This window comes from Coptis chinensis, chromosome 1 (genome assembly GCF_015680905.1).
Source record: "Coptis chinensis isolate HL-2020 chromosome 1, ASM1568090v1, whole genome shotgun sequence".
In the NCBI taxonomy this organism is placed as follows: domain Eukaryota; kingdom Viridiplantae; phylum Streptophyta; class Magnoliopsida; order Ranunculales; family Ranunculaceae; genus Coptis; species Coptis chinensis.
The window spans coordinates 87426226-87435010 of NC_141456.1; the positions used below are offsets into that span (position 1 = coordinate 87426226).

At 40.5% G+C, this 8785-nt stretch overlaps 1 pseudogene across 1 annotated transcript; it reads right to left on the bottom strand.

Moving 5' to 3' along the window:
- Positions 1–3859: 3859 nt before the first annotated feature.
- Positions 3860–6096, bottom strand: LOC147525655 (mannose-1-phosphate guanylyltransferase 1-like; annotated as a pseudogene). Its single transcript, XR_015192908.1, has 5 exons — positions 5943–6096; positions 5720–5782; positions 5378–5617; positions 5196–5279; positions 3860–4748 (listed from the first exon to the last, which is right to left on the bottom strand). The product of XR_015192908.1 is annotated as a mannose-1-phosphate guanylyltransferase 1-like (transcript).
- Positions 6097–8785: the final 2689 nt, after the last annotated feature.

Genomic DNA, 8785 nt, shown 5'->3' on the forward strand with positions numbered 1-8785 from the left:
TGGTTCAAAAACTAGCAAACCAATTTAGAAAACGGGATCATCAGATGCGCCCTCAGCTGCCCCTCACAGATTTTAACCCCACAGTTCGGAGGGTTATACAGATCGCTAAAGACCCGTGCATACTGATCGGGCTCGTGGATCTCCAGACCGCTTACGGTTATACCATACGTCTCCCTCAAGTCGGGGAACGCCACCAACGCATGTCTGTCTATAGCCCTAGGGGGCAACCCACTAGACGACGACCTCTCACCGCGACCTGACGTGCTAGTGGCAACAACCGCAGACGCAGATCGGGCATTATCTTCCCCACTTTTTGCCCCATCAACATCATCATCACCATCATCACCCTCGCTCACCCCATAAACCGACTCGTCTTTCTCTTCCTCCTCACCATCCCAACCAAGAGAAACTTCGCGAACCTCATTAGACCGCGTATCATCTGAGTCAGACATCTCTCCTTTATATCTCACAGTTCTAGCCGCTAGTAACTAACCGAACGTCCTAACAACTCTAGACCAAAGACTAAGAACGAAGTAAGAAGCAGGAGTTAATAATGGCAGAAAACTAACTTGAAAGCTCTTGGTGTAGTGAAGTGTTTTCTACAAGGCGAAGTAGCAAAATAACGTTTCAAAGAGCCAGCGTAATTTTTGAACAACCGCCCCTCCAGTTTCCAAGGCATCATGATTACACCCTAGCCCTAGCCGCACACGACTTCCAACAAACTGTCCTGTCTTTTCAAATCCCAAAGAAACGGGGTGGCACGTTTTCTCTGCAGAATCGCCGATCCTCTCACGTCCCAAACACATGTCAAACATCTACGCCCACCAGCTCACAGGACAACACAGATCGTTCTCCCCAACTCGTTGGATATTTCCACATCCGACATGCTCCACGCGCTACTGGTTTCTCTCAACAGGTCGCTTCCATAACCTGCACGTCCTACTGAGAGGGGGCTGTGTAAGGGAGTGATATCCTCCTTCAAGAATATCAGGCACGTACTCAGCATGGCAGAAATACCACACTGACCAGATCACATCTACAAGCTGAGAGAACGCTCCAAAACAGTTCGCACTAGCACGCGAATCAGGCTATAACGTGACTCAGCTTACCTTCTAGAAGCAATCATGAGCAAAGATGCACATGCACAAATCACTGCCGCAAGCTACTTGCCTAGATTACTAATCCCCATTATCACAGCAGACCTATAAGCACAGTTCTCACACGCCTCCCTAATCTCCACCCCACGTTTGTGCATGGTGCACTTTACACGTGGTGGGTGAGGATCCACTCTCAACATCTATAAATACCTCTCCTATGAACTACGTCAGACCTGATTCTTCTCTCCCATTAGAATCGAGAGCAAAATACGTAGGCAGTTCGCTCCTAGAACGAACTCGGTCTCTTCAATAATCAATTCCAGTTCCCCTCCCACCGTGTATGTAAAGGAAAACTAAAACACGCTTTTACATAGAACCTTCAAGATAAGGAACTTGAACGTCACTGATTTTTGGTATTTAGGCCTCTTTTGTTCGTAGATAGTAGCAGTTTGAAAATACAACAATATTGAATATCCAGCCCTTCTCACCGCTTCAGTGTGCAATACAACTGATACATGCCATCAAACCAGTGTTTCACTTTGCAATATGATAAGCACATTTGCCTATGAATGTGACATTGCTAATTCTCTGCGCAGTGGTGAGGTAGTCTCCACTGCAAATCGCATAAACAGCCTCTGGTTGCAAGGTAAGGCGTACATTTGACCCCAGACCCAAAATGGCGGGAGCCTCATGCCTAGGCTAGCCCTTTAAACAAGTAAAACAACCCTGATAGTGATGGCTCAAAATTGGATCATTTACGGCCAGATTACGTTAGACTTGTGCATTTATTTTGACGAAATTCCAGTCAATAGCAAGTATAACTGAAGAGCTGTGATTTGATTTCTTTGTCAATGGATTACGTTCTAGTATTGTCTGTGCATGTGTTCCCCATAGCCCGCCAAGCCCCAATTGCAAAACCATTATTGTGCGGAAAGCAAATTCAGGTGGCAAAGATGCCAAGCAGGTAGCTATATATGCATTATACTTCAACTCATGGAACAGGACAGATGATGCAACAAAAGGAAGCTGTATTTGCTCGTAATTGCTTTTTGTATTCCATAACTCGCATAATATTACACTCGCATAACTCGCATCTTTTTGGGTATGCTAGTGAAGTGTATGTTAGCGGTTAACCTTAATGACATGTTCATACAAAGGTGGACTGTACGAAGATGAATTAATAATTGTTGACATGACAAGTCATCTTTCTTGTATTCTGCTTTAACATCCGTCGTATATGATGGACAGGAGTTCATTTTATAAGATGGGACAATGACTATTGAAGCCACGAGATTGTAAACTTGTTTACATCAGCAACCACGTTTACGTACAAGTTCATTTTGTCATATACAGGAATTCAGCTTTCTTAAACTATCTTACTGAAAGTCAGTTACAGTTAAATAAAATGTAAACTGGATAGTCATAATCTTTAGGGTTAATTTGTCTAAACCCCCATATTTATCACCAATTTATAATAAACTCTCCACATTTATAAACATTACAATTTCCCCTGCGCCGTTTTTCTGACTTCCATCTTAGTTTCGTTAGTATTCTAAAATTACTCCTAAAAAGAAAGAGTCATTATTACATTTTATTTTTTTCCTATTTACACTTGAAAAAGAGCTATTGTTAAATACCCGTTATACTCTTAGTTCAGAGATAATTTTGGTATTAGGTGAAATACCAACAGAACTGGAATAGAAATCAGACAGCGCGAGAAAAATCGTGATGTTTACAAATGTGGAGGATTTATTATAAAATGGTGAGAAATGTGAAGGGTTTAGAGAAATTAGCCCTAATCTATATGACTAGTTTTTCTCAATTCGTTAGTAAGAAACATTGTTTCTACTTTCTCCCACCTGTCCACATGTAAAAGGACTATTTTCGCATTGAGCAATAGTCATTAGTTATTGCAATCCCCCACTCCCGGAACAAGCAAACAAACAAAACAACTTGTACAGATTCTTGGGACATACAAATTATTCATTCACATATTTTTTTTTCTAATATACTTTATGATATTTGGTGACTAAACAAGAAACAGAAAATAGATGAATTTGCTTTGAGTGCTCTCTAGTGGGAAGTTAATTAACACTACAGAATAAATCCAGCCTTCACTAAGGTCTACAACGAACCAACAAGACAACGGAAGTCTCTGTCAAGCCCTACCACCCAACTGCCAGAGAACTAAATTTATTTCATTGCTCCGCAAATTTGATTCAATGAACATGGTTTTGCTGTTGTCATTGTCTGGTAGCATCACATTCTCTTCCCTCAATGATTTAATGCAGAACTCAGTTGGAGGTAGCACAGGGAAGAGAAGATAGGAGGGTCTGGGATTCTAGGAGGAGTATGCAAGGAACTATACTATAATGCAACAAGCACCCATACTTGAAATTTAAAAAATGTGTAATCAAAGTGAAATACAAGACAACAAGCCCATACAAATGACTCAACAAACACCAATACAAATAAATTTCAACAAACACCTATTGGGATATAGACATATAGTGGTCAGCTTTCTGTGGTACATTTTAGATACTAAATAGATTATAATCAAAATGAAAGTCCCTCCATATTCTCAATCCCTCACTCGATAGGATTGGTACAAGCCCATTGCATCAGACAAGAAAATTTCATCCAGACCCATATTTCTTACCTACATATAATGGAACAAGTGAATACAGTACCTGCATATTGAAGGAATGCAGACACCAAATCTGCAACACTATAGACAACACTACATGATGTAATTCACTACATGATGTAATTTTTTTTATCCATAAATTGAAAGTGGATACAGATGTCGTCAAAGGCAATACAATTTCATGTAAACTACGAAAACCAGACCACCATGGATAATTTACAACTATACATTTAATACTATATCTCACTTCATCTCGACTCAAATCTTTACTGAAACTGAAATTTATTTTACAATTCTGGACTGAAAGTAAAAAAAAGAACCCAATCAACGAAAGATGACAATTTCCACATATTTGCAAATCTAGACATTTCAACAAACTCAGCTGACATAAATAGGTTTTGGTCCACTCTCACATGACAATTTCCGGCTTCAAGATGCTAGACTTGATCTCCTTGTGAGGAAGAACAACACCTCCATTGCTGTAGATTTCATCACAAACATGTACATCTTCTCCTAGGATGGTCATATTTTCAACACGAGCCCACTGCCCAACAGTGGAGTGCCACCCAATGATACTGCTTGAGATGCAAGCATGATTTTTTATGCGAGCACCACGCATTACAGTACACCGTGATAGTCTTACTCCTGATTCCACTACACATCCTGGTCCAATGGCTACATCTGGACCAATTAAACAGCCTTCTCCAATCACAGCAGTCTCATCAACCAGAACATTTCCAACGATGTGAGGCCCCCTGGCCAATTTGGATGAGGTTTTCTTGCGCAACGATCGAGTCCAGATACAGTCTTAGGCCTATGATGTAATCTCTTGGCTGTCCAATATCCATCCAAAAACCTGGTAGCACCATAGCAAAGAGCTTCTCTTCTGCTGCAATCTGGGGAAACACCTCTTTCTCAATAGAGGTGGGCCTCAGCTGGATTTTATCAAGTACAGAGGAGTTCAAAAGATAAATCCCAGCATTAATCTTGTTACCTACAAAAATCTTAGGGGGTGTTTGGATCCTATTTATTTATTGCCAAAAAGTGTTTATTAGTGAAAAAACATTTTTTGAAAAAATAAATGTGTTTGGTTTCTATTTAAAAAAAAAAATAGTTTTTCTTCCAAAAAACACTTTTTGATCCCAAAAAGTTGTTTTATGATAATTAGGTAAAACTTGTTTTTCAAGTTAAAAAACTATTTTTCTTTGAAAGAAACACTTTGGGTGCTAAAGGCAAATGAACTCCCCGGATGTTTTAGACTTTAGTGATTTATGCCACGATATGCCAAAATATATCGAGAAACATAGTGCGAAATCTGTTTTCATAAAATAGCTTTTAAGAAAAATCACAACCAAACATGTTTATTGAAAAACTGTTTTTAGAATAAATACTTTTTCATAAAAATGTTTTTTAAGAAAAAATGATTTTTTGAAAAAATGAGAACCAAACACCCACTTAGGCTTTTCAACAAATTTCTCAACCTTCCCTGTATCCTCATCCAAAACCACCAATCCATACTTTGAGGGCTCATCCACCTGTAAGATAACAAAAGTTCAGAAATTAGCCTCATCTTGAAGACTAGAACCGGGATTTCCCTTGATGGTACGACTTCAGAAAAAAGATTAAGACTTACCTTGGTTACCATGATGGAGGCTTCTCTTCCATGAGATTTATGGAATTCAATCATTTCTTTTAGTGGATACTCACTAATAACATCACTGTTAAGGACAAAAAATGGTTCGCCGGAGCCATCGATTAGCTTGTCCCTGGCAAGAGCCAAGGGACCAGCAGTTCCCAGTGGTTCAGTCTCTTGCGAGCAAGTGATGGTGATTTAAACCTTTGCCTCAAACTCCTTTAAAAAGTTCAGCATGACCTGCAAAACAAGGTCTTTGCTAAGAGAACGGCACATACCAAACCTAAGATTTTCAGTTATGAGAGGATTTAGTGGTGTATAAGTGGGATTCTGGTTTTCTACCTCAGGTTAGTAATTAATGGCCAATACAACTTCAGTCACTCCGATAGCTTTGAGAGCCTCAATCTACACAAATTCAAAGACAAACTATTAGCCTGTGGTTCAACCCAAGCAATCCATCAAATACTAAGATGTGAGCCACACATCTGAATTTAGAATTGCCCAAGCAAGGGAACAAGGATAGAATTTAGATTCAAAAACAGAAAGATTAGTTTACAATACAAACCTGGTGCAGAATCATTGGTTTGTTGGCAAATTCAACGAGAGGCTTTGGTACACTGAGTGTCAAAGACCTCAAGCGCGTTCCAAATCCTCCAACAAGAATAAGTGCCTTCATTGTGTAAATCCTTGTTTACCTATAGAAAACAATCAGTTTATCAAAAACAAACAGACATCCAGTCTAAAAAGGGATGTGGATAAGCAAACGCATCCACAGGGCCCAAAATATCGCCGAGATATCCGATATCTCGCCGATATATCTCGGTAAATTGGTACACCGATTTTGATATTTCCGATATATATCCACCGAATATTGAACCCCTTTTTTTCCGAGATATATCGGAATTTCCGATATGAAAGTTTATATCGCCGATATAATCGATATTTCTGAGATAATCGATATATATCGATTGACTTTTTGACCAATTGTTAATATTGAAATTTCCGAAATATCCGATATATCCGAGATACATCGGCAAGATATCCGAGATATATCGGTGAGATATCCGATATTTTAGAAACTTTGGACTTTTTTAGGGTTTAAGGTTTAGGGTTTAGGGCTAATTTAATTGAGTTGAGTAATCAAATCAAATTGTATCAATAGTTTCATACATCGTTCTACAAAGCTAAAAAAAAATATCTCCATCATTCAATGAGTGCATTTTCAAAAATAAAGTAGATGGATAAGAATTATTCTGATTCATCATTTTTATGACAACCTACACACGCGCGTTCCGGGGGGGTTCCAAGCCGAGCGCCTCGCGGAGATCTTGGAAGAGCGGCATGGACCCCTTAAAATGGGTGACATCCTTCATAGTCTCCAAACGGAAGGCTCGCATAGTCCGTACTTTCGGGAAACTCAAACCGATTTTAAAATCCTCCGGGATACGGGAGGTACGGAGAAGCAACTCCGTAATGAGTGGCAAGGCCGAGATTAAGAATGTCGCGTTGGTTCTACTATCATTTTTAGATCAGTATAAAAGAAGGTGTACCTATCCCGATTGATAGAAAGACGGTCGGGCTCGGGGAGAGGGCTGCCGCCGTGAGGAGACTTTCTTTCACGGTAGGCGAAGGTAAGGTGGGGCGCGGGCTTACCTTCTCTTTTTTCCTCTACTATGTCATAAGCGTTACCGAGCTGCGGGATCTCCTCATCGGGGTTTCTGGAGGCTTCTACCCAAAAGCAAGGTTTTGCGGATGTCACGAGGGAGACTTTCCGGATCAAAGCTTTCCTATGGTTCAAATAGCAGTTTTGCTGCGTTATTGAGAGGTTCTCCGCCCCGCTTTCTTCCTAAATAGAGGATCTGGGTTATGAGCTTTACTCGAGCTAAAAGAAGTGGGTTCTTCCCCCGGCCGCCTAAGCTCGAGTCATTCCTCTTCTATTAGCTCAGTAGCTAGTAGAGGAATCATAGGCTTATTCCAAGATTCTTTTGTGAATTCCACGTGCAAGAAGTTCTACAGCCTATAATATAATGGGCTTTAGCTTGGCTTTCCTTTTGCTTTGTCCCACGAGTCCTCCCTTGGATCCCGTTTTTGGGTGTCACTATAAGCACAGGATGTGTTCCTAGCTGTAATAAAAAGCTTTGCTCGATTCCTAAAGAATGGGATAATAAGGCCCTATTTGATTAAGCCTAGGTGATCCTATAACTATATGTAAAAAGTGGATTCTCTAGCCCTGGACTTCATCCCTTGCGTAAGCCAGACTAAGTAGTCCATTCCGATGTTCTGCTTCATGCCCACTACAACTACTCGTAGCAAGTCCTACATCCTCGATGCTTTCCGCCCTATCACGTAAAGGGAAGCCATTTTGATCGACTACCGCTAACCGGTTTGCTCTTAATAAAGAAAAAGGCGTGTTCGTGTTGTTTAGTATAGACTAGACCTAGCTTCCGCTCTTTCCTTTCTTTTATCTTTTACTTCAAGGTGAGAAAAGGTGCCTACAATCGCAGGTTGATCTATTTAGTCTACGGTTCTCGTCACGGACCTCAACGGAAGAAGAGACTTACATCCCTAGGAAAAACGCATTTTTTAGATCTCTCACGGGTGCCTATTATATCAATCAATGGCTGCGGGATCTCTTGAAAAAGGCTTCTTTCTAGTTTTCCCTCGGGAGGGCGCTTAGGGCAGGAAAAAACAGGTGCTACTAAAGTAAATTTCTTTTGTAAACCCATTTTTATTGTATGTCCCATCTCCTTGCATGCCTTACTCTCGAATAAGGTCCGACCCCTCCTTCTATCTAATCTAGGTAGAAGGCTATCCCGCTATCATGGCTCAAAGTCACTCTCCTAGTCCCGGCTGCAATAATATATAGAAGTTAGTTTGGGCACATAACATAATAAATAGGCTTTTCGCGCAATCCGATCCCCGAAAAAAAAAACCTTGCTAAGGGCGGGCCTGTTCTCGGGCCAGTAGGCCTTTTCTTATAGTAGCCGCCTCTTTAGTGCACGAAATCAATGTGACTTTTTGCAATCAATATGCCGTCTTTGTCTATGCCTAATAAGAGCTCTATCTCCGAAAGTGAAATGGTAATAGAAAGAGTAGCAAGCTATCCGGGTACATAAATGCTTTTGTAAGAGAATCGGTCCATAGCATTGGGCTTTCTGGATAACTATTCAAAGATTAACTCTTTCGGTTTCTTCGAAGTCAAAGTCTCCGCTTATACGGATCGGTTCAGTCTCAAGTGTCCCATTTCGAGTTCATTAGCAAGAGCACGACCACGACCGACCTATATATAATAAGAGTTGTGTCATTTGAATATGCCCTTCCCCTTTCACTATAGGGCTAAAAGAATGAATGAGGATTTGCCCGCTTAAATCTTATAAAATGTTGTCGATGTCACCAAAACGGCTATTG